This window comes from Rutilus rutilus, assembly GCF_951802725.1.
Source record: "Rutilus rutilus genome assembly, chromosome: 13".
NCBI lineage: Eukaryota > Metazoa > Chordata > Actinopteri > Cypriniformes > Leuciscidae > Rutilus > Rutilus rutilus.
Window position 1 is genome coordinate 3,631,347 of NC_140218.1, and position 10,000 is coordinate 3,641,346.

Below are 10,000 nucleotides of genomic sequence, written 5' to 3' on the forward strand. Positions count from 1 at the left end.
AGTTCTGATTCAATGATCCTGTCAATGTTTTAGTGAACACTGTCTCAGGAAAGACTGAATGGTCTGGTCATGCTGTCTATTAAACACGATTGAGCACGACGGCTTGATTTCAAAGATCTGATCAGAGAATGGTGTTATACTGTATGCAGTATGTTATTATAAATGTATAATTTTAGTTAATTTAATAAACTTTCAAATTTAGTCCTTTATTTTCTTAAATAATAATCGCTATGCTTGTAGATAATGATTGTTGTTATATGTGACAATCTTTACGAGATGACATGAACGCAGCATATGAGTGTTGAGTGTCGTAATATCCATGTCAAGTGGACGTGTGGAAGAGCCGTGAGACTGAAAGCACTGAAAGCCCTCGCGCTGCTCATATGCTGAGAGAGAGATAAGACAGTAGAGCTGCACGATTCATCTTTAAAATACTGTGATCTCCATTCAAACACACACACCATCTTCTTCAGATTCGTCTGTCTATTAAACCTTTGACTAAATCATATCGCGATATTTTAAATCTGTGTTGGCGCTGCCGCTGACCCAGAGAGAGTCGTCATGAAACAGCTTATTGGGAACAGCGGGTTGGGAATCGTAAGACATTTTCCGGTTCCGGTTTCCATTCAATAAAATGATTAAAACAACTAATAAAACACAGCAGTAAGGGGAAAATGCACAATCCTGTGTGTGTTTATTTCTTATACTTTTCAAATGAGTTTAACAGACTGGTAATGTCAACAAACTTCTGTAAAAATAAGGAAAATAAACATTTCTGCATCCTCTTGGAGAATGTGGGACTCTCCTATAGCTTACAGTGTCTCCAGCAGTGGAGAACACCCTCTCAGAAAGGGGAGAATATGCTTGAACACACATGTAAGATCCAGACAGGTGAAACATACTATTTTTAAAATGGGTTTGAATGATTGATTCATAAAGACTTCACTTGTTTCACTACTGGATGAATCAGCGCTCTATCAGTTAATAAACTTCTCTCTGTTTATGTCTCTGACGCGGTGAGTCCCGCAGGCGCTGGGCTAACGTTACTCCGCAGCGGTGCGACCCGACCGCTGTAAAGTAGTCCGAGTCTAAACGCTTATTACAGGCTTACCGTAGTGATTCAGGATAGGACAAAAACACGCTTTGAAAAAAGCCATTCATGATGTACTCGCTTATTGTATAATACAATACCATCATATTACAGACAACTGGTGTAATTATGCAGTTGTGGAGACGAATGATGATTCCAGAGCAACACATGCAGATACACTACCAGGCAAACGTGCGGGATCGCTAATATCTTTAAGGTTTTAAAAAGAAGTCTCTTCTGCTGCATTTATTTCATTAAAAATAACAGTAATATTGTGAAATATTATTCCAATGTGTAGGTGCCAAATGTTTGTTTTACATTCAAGAACGTAAAATAAGTTTATATTTGATATTTCATTTTGTTCATGATCCACATAATTCATAATTTAGGATTTATAATGTAGATAATTAAGAATTGTATTTTAGCGTTGCATTTGTAATTTCAATAAGTACTGCCACTTTAAGCACGTAGACAACGACGGTGCTAGAAAAAGATAAGGGTTGATGGAGAAGGAGTCGCACGGTTTTTCTGAACGTGTTTTTTCCTGTCAGTTTATAGACGTGCATGTGCACGAGTCAGTGTTTGGAAGGAACGTTTTATTTTGTATATACAGAAGTCACATATTGTTTGTTAAAATAAACCTGCAACCGTGATTCAAGAGAAAGAGTTCGTTTTTATTTTAGCATCCTGGAACACGCGTCAGCCACAAGACTTCTCTCTTATTTTTTTAAATTAGAAATAGAAGTGGAAATAACCTAAACATTTAGTCAGAAAAACCTTTTGCTTCGTGTGGAAGAGGATATGATGCTCGTGGACATCGCGGACTGTTTGGATAACGTTAACAAGGAACCAAAGGATAGCCGTCCACAGAAGATGAACGGTAACTAACTGCGTGTGGAAAAAGTTTTGGTAAGCTGCAACTTGTTTCGCTATTTTTGGAAGTTTGCCAAAATGAACGAAGCTACTGGACATCTAGTTTGTGGAAAAAGAGAATCGAAAATGACAGAGAAGGCTATTGAAGAAAAGCTGCATAAGTTAATTCAATCTAGAAAGGCCAAGTTAGGACATTTAACTAGCCAAGCTAATCAGATTGAAAGACTAATGGAAGACGATGTTAACGTGAACACAGTTAAACAGAAATTGCGTTTGAATTATCAAGACTCATTTGGAGAATTGAGCAAGATGAATGACAGTTTAGAGCAATTAATGTATGTGGAAGAATTCCAGAAGGATCAAAGCTCTTGGTATGAGCCAAATGCAAGTCGTATACATGGATTTATTCAACACGTGGAACTGTGGATTAAAGCAGCTGAGGAGCGTTTAGAACAAGCTAGGCACTGTGATGAAGACATCCATCCTTCTGACAGCGTCTCTGCTGTGTCTGCATTGAGCAGTAGGAGCAAAAAGCGTGGTTCAACCACTGGAAGCAAAGTGTCCAATACTTCCTCAGTGCGCCTTAAAGCAGAAATAGAAAGAGCTACATTGCTTGCACAGGCAGCGGCTTTAAAACAAAAACAAGATCTTGAGCGTCAGGAAGCAGAGTTAAAATCAAAAAGAGAAGAATTAGATTTACAGACGGCAATTGCTGCCTCTGATGCCAAATTAAGAGTTTTAGAACATTTTGAAAATGAGCGTTCATCACAAGTGAGCCCTGCGCATGCAACGACAATTGACTCTGGATGTATTCCATTACTTGCAAGTCGAAATCCAGTCACCAACACAAAAAACGAACGTGGTGAATTCGTACCTCTTCAGCCTCATCCTATAGGCACCCATCAGTTTACAGCGAAAAATGAAACAGATGATCACGCAATTGAAACACTTTGTAGTGTTATGACTCGTCAGAATACTATAACAGAGTTGATAGCGAAACAACAGAAAATGATGACTTTGCCACCATTAGATATTCCTGTATTCAGTGGTGATCCTCTTGATTACAATACATTTGTAAGAGCCTTTGAGCATGGCGTAGAATCTCGCACTGAAAGCCCTAAGGATCGTCTTTACTTTTTAGAGCAGTTCACAAGTGGACAGCCTAAGGAGTTAATAAAGAGCTGTCTTCATATGCATCCAAATGAAGGTTATTACAAAGCCAGACAGTTACTTGGGGAATACTTTGGAAATGATTACAAAATTGCTGTGGCCTATATGAACAAAGTCTTGAATTGGACGCCTATCAGGCCAGAAGATGCAGAAGCTCTCAATGCGTTTTCACTTTTTTGACAGCTTGCCGTAATACCATGGCTGAAGTGAGTTACATGGAGGAGCTTGATAATGTTGCAAACCTCAAAATAATTGTAACAAAGCTTCCATACAAGCTACGTGAAAAATGGAGAAGTGTTGCATGTGAGGTTCAAGAACGATGTGACAGGAGAGTCAAGTTCATGGATTTGGTAGAGTTCATAAATAAACAAGCCAAAATTGCACTTCATCCAATCTTTGGAGACATAAAGGATAGCACAGCTGCCAAAACATCTACAACTAAACAAAACAATAATAAAGAGCAAAGAAAAGGTGTAATCAAGAAATCATTCACCACAAGTTATGTACAGTTGGACAAACAAAATCCAAACACAAAGTCAAGAGAAAACACAAGTTCCATGATAACAACGCAGACGTGTCTCTTTTGTGAGGGTGAGCACTCCATAGACCTGTGTGGTAAACTTAAAGAAAAGTCACATGATGAAAAGATAGAGTTCTTAAAGAAAAAAGGACTTTGTTTTGGCTGCTTGAAGCAAGGGCACATGAGCAAATTCTGCAAAGGAAGAATTAGTTGTCAGGTGTGTTCTCTAATTCATCCTACGTTGCTACATATCAAGAAAAGGAACACAGCTGTGGAATCAGAGAAGAATACTAAAAGCAGTGAAACTCAAACAATCTTAAGTGCTTTTGTTAATGCAGAATCAAAGGGTTGTGAGCTGAATGGGGCCGGGGAAGATGACTGTTTACTTACAATCGTTCCTGTTCAAGTAAAGGCCAGGAAGGGGAAAACAGTGGTGCAAACTTACGCATTCGTGGACCCGGGTAGCTCAGCCACGTTCTGTACAGAAGCATTGATGGATGAATTGAAGCTCACTGGGAGAAAGACTGACATACTACTAAGAACCATGAATGAAGAGAAACCCGTCTGTACGTACAAGGTGTCGGGCTTGGAGATCAGTAGTTTGTCTGGTGAGGAATTCATAGATCTTCCAGATGTCTTCACGCACTGTCAATACCTGTTGGAAAGGAAAACATACCACAACAAAAGGATATTGAAAGGTGGACCTACCTTAAAGGCATAAACTTACCTCAAATTGAAGCTAACATTGGATTGCTTATTGGAGCAAACGTACCTAAAGCTATGGAGCCGTGGGAGGTGGTGGGCAGTGTTGGTGATGGGCCATATGCAGTTCGGACCAGGTTAGGCTGGTTTGTGAACGGACCTTGGAGGGAAACCTGCTGTCATGCAGACAAGAGAAAGCCAACAAAGACAGTGGTAAACCGCATATCAGTGAGCCGTTTAGAAAATCTGTGGTTACAACAGTTTAAAATGGATTTTCCCGAAAGTGGAAAGCATGATGAAGTGGAAATGTCCAGAGAGGACCATCAGTTTATGGATATGGTCATGGAATCTGCTAAACTGATAGACGGCCATTACTCCTTATGTCTACCCCTCAAAAACAGATTGGTCAACATGCCAAATAATCGCCCAATTGCTGAGCAACGAGCACACAATTTAGAGCGAAAGTTTCTCAAGAATGACTGCTTTAGACAGGAGTATACAGACTTTATGGACAACCTGATTCAAAAGGGGTATGCAGTGAAATTGTCCAATGATCAACTGAAGCACAAAGAAGGGAAAGTGTGGTATATACCACACCACGCTGTGTACCACCCTGTCAAACAGAAATTGAGAGTTGTGTTTGACTGTGCAGCGTCCTATAGAGGCACATCCCTGAACGATCAACTTCTCCAGGGTCCAGACTTGACCAGCAGTCTGATTGGTGTTGTTATCCGATTCAGACAAGAGCCTGTTGCGATTATGGCGGACGTGGAAGCAATGTTCCACCAAGTAAAGGTGTCTGATGAAGACTCTGATTTACTCAGGTTCCTCTGGTGGACGGACGGTGACTGCAATCAAACACTGAACGAGCACAAGATGACTGTGCATTTGTTTGGGGCCACATCCTCACCCAGTTGCGCCAATTTTGCCTTGAGGAGGTGTGCTGAAGATCAGCGTGGGCAGTTCAGAGAAGAAGTGGTTCAGACGGTTTTACAGAATTTTTACGTCGATGACTGTCTCAAGTCTGTTGCCACAGAGGAGGCAGCCATATTAATGTGTCAGGATCTTATGAAGATCTGTGCTAATGGAGGATTCCGTCTCAACAAATGGGTGAGCAACCGACGTAAAGTGGTCGATTCAATCCCGAAGTCTGAACTGGCTACAGAAATGAAAACCTTGGATCTGGATAATGAGGAACTTCCTCTGGAGAGGGCTCTCGGTCTCAACTGGTGTGTCGAGTCAGACACGTTCAAATTCAAGATCACCATTAGAGATCGCCCATTTACAAGAAGAGGTCTTCTGTCAGTCATTGGATCAGTCTATGACCCTTTAGGCATCTTGTCACCTGTAGTCTTACCAGCGAAGATTATGCTGCAGGAACTGTGTAGACTGAAGACTGGATGGGATGACGACTTACCCGAGCATGTGAAAAGACGGTGGTTTGACTGGTTAGTCAGTCTTTCTGCTTTAGAACATTTCTCAGTTGCAAGATGTCTCAAACCTGAAGGGTTTGGAAGTTGCGTATTTGCTCAATTACATCACTTTGCGGACGCGAGTGAGAATGCTTACGGATCAGTCAGCTACCTTCTCCTGCGCAACACAAACAATGAGACACATTGTGCGTTTATGATGGGCAAATCCAGAGTAGCGCCTCTCAGACCTCCTACTATTCCTCGAATGGAATTAACCGCTGCTACTGTTGCTGTCAAGATGGATGGTGTTCTAAGAAGAGAACTACAACTGAATCTTGCAAATTCAATGTTTTGGACTGACAGTACGGTAGTACTCCGGTATCTTCAAAATGAGACCACTCGTTTCCGCACATTCGTGGCAAACAGAGTTTCATCTATTCTGAAAGACTCTGATGTGGATCAGTGGAGACATGTCAGCACAGACAAGAATCCGGCTGACTGCGCCTCTAGAGGGCAAGGAGTGGATGAGTTCGTGAAGAACACGACTTGGGTGTCTGGACCTGAGTTTCTTCGCAGTCCTGAAGAGTGTTGGCCCAGCATTCCATTGAATTATACAGACATCACTTCAGATGATCCTGAAATCAAAAATGTCACAGTAAACCAAATAGAAGTGGAAGAAAACATTACTCCATTCATGAGACTGATCAACTACTTCTCATCATGGATTAAGTTGAAAAAAGCTGTGGCATGGTTCCTGAAGTTTAAAGCCTTGTTACGGAGTCTTTGTCAAAAACGCAGAGAGCTGTGTGCGTCTAATACAAAGAACAGCCTAGATTTTAGTCAACATCTGATTCAAAATCAGATTGATCGTTTCAAAGCAAGCTTTAGGCATACACAACTTACAGTGGAAGAACTGGGTCAAGCAGAACTTGACATAATCAAATTCTGTCAAAAAGAGAAATTCTCAGAAGAGATTTTTGCTTTACACAAAGGACAGAGTATGAGGCGCAGTAGTCACTTGTATAAACTGAACCCTGTACTTCAAGATGACCTGTTGCGAGTTGGTGGGAGACTGAGTCGGGCAGCTATGCCAGAAAGTAACAAACAGCCTGTTATTTTGTCCCGAGATTCTCATATCACCGATTTAATTCTCTAACAGATACATAAAGAGACTGGACACGGAGGGCGCAATCACATGCTCTCTGAATTACGCCAGAAGTTTTGGCTTCCGAGGGCCAACACAGCCATCAGAAAAGTAATTGCAAAGTGCGTGACGTGTCGACGTTTACATGGAAAGGCTGGAAATCAACTAATGGCTGATCTTCCACAGGAGCGAGTGATGCCAGATGATCCTCCCTTCACCCGAGTAGGTGTAGATTATTTCGGACCGTTCGAGGTGAGACGTGGAAGAACACTCTTGAAAAGATACGGAGTCATATTCACTTGTTTGACCATTCGTGCAGTGCACATTGAGCTTGCCTCGTCATTAGACACAGATTCATGCATAAATGCAATTCGGCGTTTTATGGCTCGTAGAGGACAAGTTAAGGAGATTCGCTCCGATAACGGTACAAACTTTGTTGCTGCCAATCGTGAGCTGAAGGCTGCCATTGCTGATTGGAACACTTCAGAGTTTCAGCATCTATTCCATCAGCATGGAATCAAATGGACATTCAATCCTCCTACTGCTTCACATCACGGTGGTGTGTGGGAAAGGTTGATAAGATCAGTCAGAAAGGTGCTGAATTCCACTGCAAGAGAGCAAATTCTTGATGAGGAAGGCCTTCTTACAGTTTTATGTGAGGCAGAGTCGATCATCAACAGCCGACCGATCACTAGGGTATCCAGTGACCCTAACGATTTGGAGGCTCTCACACCCAATCACCTGCTGTTACTGAAAACAACACCATTATTACCGCCAGGATTGTTTGACCAAAACGACCTCTACTCACGACGCAGATGGAAACAGGTGCAATATATGTCCAACTTATTCTGGAAGAGATGGATTAAAGAGTACCTACCTCAACTCCAAGAGCGCCAGCGGTGGGCCACAGCATCTAGGAACTTTGCAGAAGGTGACGTCATTCTTCTCGTAGATGACTGTGCGCCAAGAAATTCTTGGATTATGGGCAAAATCATCAAAGCTTTCCCAGACAAGAAGGGTTTTGTTCGCAGAGTAAGGATAAAGACAAAGACTAACATCTTGGACCGACCCATTACGAAGATTTGTCTGCTTGTGGAATCTGATTGGGCTAGTGGTAAAGACTAAGCCCCAACGATGAGCCTAGTAACCTCTGGCTCTCTTTGTTTTTTGTTATTTCTCCTTAAGAAATGGAGTGGTAATGGACTTTATATCTTGGAAAGGTTAAATGACTAAGCAATAGACATTTAACTTGCTTATTAATAGCATCTTTGTTTTGTGAGAAATTAGAATATTTTCTAATGTGAATATTGTTTATTGTGCATAGTTAAGAGAAATACAGTAATTGTTCTAAGGTATTTGTTACTAGAACAATTAGGGGCCGGTAATGTAGGTGCCAAATGTTTGTTTTACATTCAAGAACGTAAAATAAGTTTATATTTGATATTTCATTTTGTTCATGATCCACATAATTCATAATTTAGGATTTATAATGTAGATAATTAAGAATTGTATTTTAGCGTTGCATTTGTAATTTCAACAAGTACTGCCACTTTAAGCACGTAGACAACGACGGTGCTAGAAAAAGATAAGGGTTGATGGAGAAGGAGTCGCACGGTTTTTCTGAACGTGTTTTTTCCTGTCAGTTTATAGACGTGCATGTGCACGAGTCAGTGTTTGGAAGGAACGTTTTATTTTGTATATACAGAAGTCACATATTGTTTGTTAAAATAAACCTGCAACCGTGATTCAAGAGAAAGAGTTCGTTTTTATTTTAGCATCCTGGAACACGCGTCAGCCACAAGACTTCTCTCTTATTTTTTGAAATTAGAAATAGAAGTGGAAATAACCTAAACACAATGTAAAACAGCTCTTTTCTACGTGAATATATAGTAAAGCGTAACTTTCTATTCATCAAAGAATCCTGAAAGAAAATTGTACACGACTGTTTTCAACATTGATAATAATAATAATGAATGTTTCTTGAGCATCAAATCATCATATCAGAATGATTTCTGAAGGATCATGTGACACTGAAGACTGGAGTAATGATGCTGAGATTCAGCTTTGATCACAGGAATAAATTACATTTGAAAATATATTAAAATAAAAAAACAGTTATCTTAAATTGTCATAATATTTAATAACATTACTGTTCTTTTGTATTTTTAATCCAATAAATGCAGCCTTGGTGAGCAGAAGAGACTTCTTTAAAAAACATTATAAATCTTACCGATCCAGAACTGTTGAACGGCAGTGTGTGTGTGTTGTGATTTGGTTGCGGACAGCACTGAGCACAACGACTGAGGAACCAAACACAGTTTATTGAGAGACAATCCAAAGTCATAGTCCATTAAAACAGGCAGAAGGTCAGAGGTCAGAAAATCAGTCCAAACTAACAAACAAATCCAGAGCGCAAGACAAGAAGGAGAAAACCAGGGGGTTATTCCAGAAAGCAGGTTGTGTGACAGACCCGGGTGTGTTTAAGGGTCAGCGAGTCACACACACACACACACACACACACACACACACACACAGTTTGATTGTGTCGGTAGTTTCTGGCCAACCAAACGCCCGCAGTGAGTCTCGGCCTGACAGCATCACGGGGGAAGCCTGCAACACACTCAACTCTTGCTCCATGGACACACACACTTGCGACCCATGAACGCCTCTCTAAACTACTGCCTGATTTTACAGTTTGAAGCGTCTGTCATAGAAAAACACCGTGTGCTGTCATGAAGAAGAGAAATGTCTTCTCATAGGATAAGAACACGCAGTCTCATTAATAATACACACACTGACGTGTCATCGATGTACTATAGTGTTTCTCCAGGTCATAATCTGTGACATTGACATGATGTAGACTTTAAACCTGGAGAAAAATCTCTACAGTTTCCAGTTTCCCCCTAAAATTAAAATGAATGGACTGTGTTAATCTAAAATCTAAAATCTAAAATAAATAAGTCTAAAATGACCCGGAGGGCGGGATTCAGATTTGTTTTTTTCAGTAAAATCAATGAAATGTATTTTTGTTCAATGATATTTTTCCTTTTTTTCTGTGGTGTTTTGAGAGAATTTTAAGATCATAATTA

At 40.5% G+C, this 10,000-nt stretch overlaps 1 protein-coding gene across 1 annotated transcript in view; it reads right to left on the minus strand.

Moving 5' to 3' along the window:
• Positions 1-10,000, minus strand: part of LOC311302519 (uncharacterized protein) — a 1,110,603-nt gene that overhangs the window by 6,914 nt on the left and 1,093,689 nt on the right. The window lies entirely within an intron of this gene.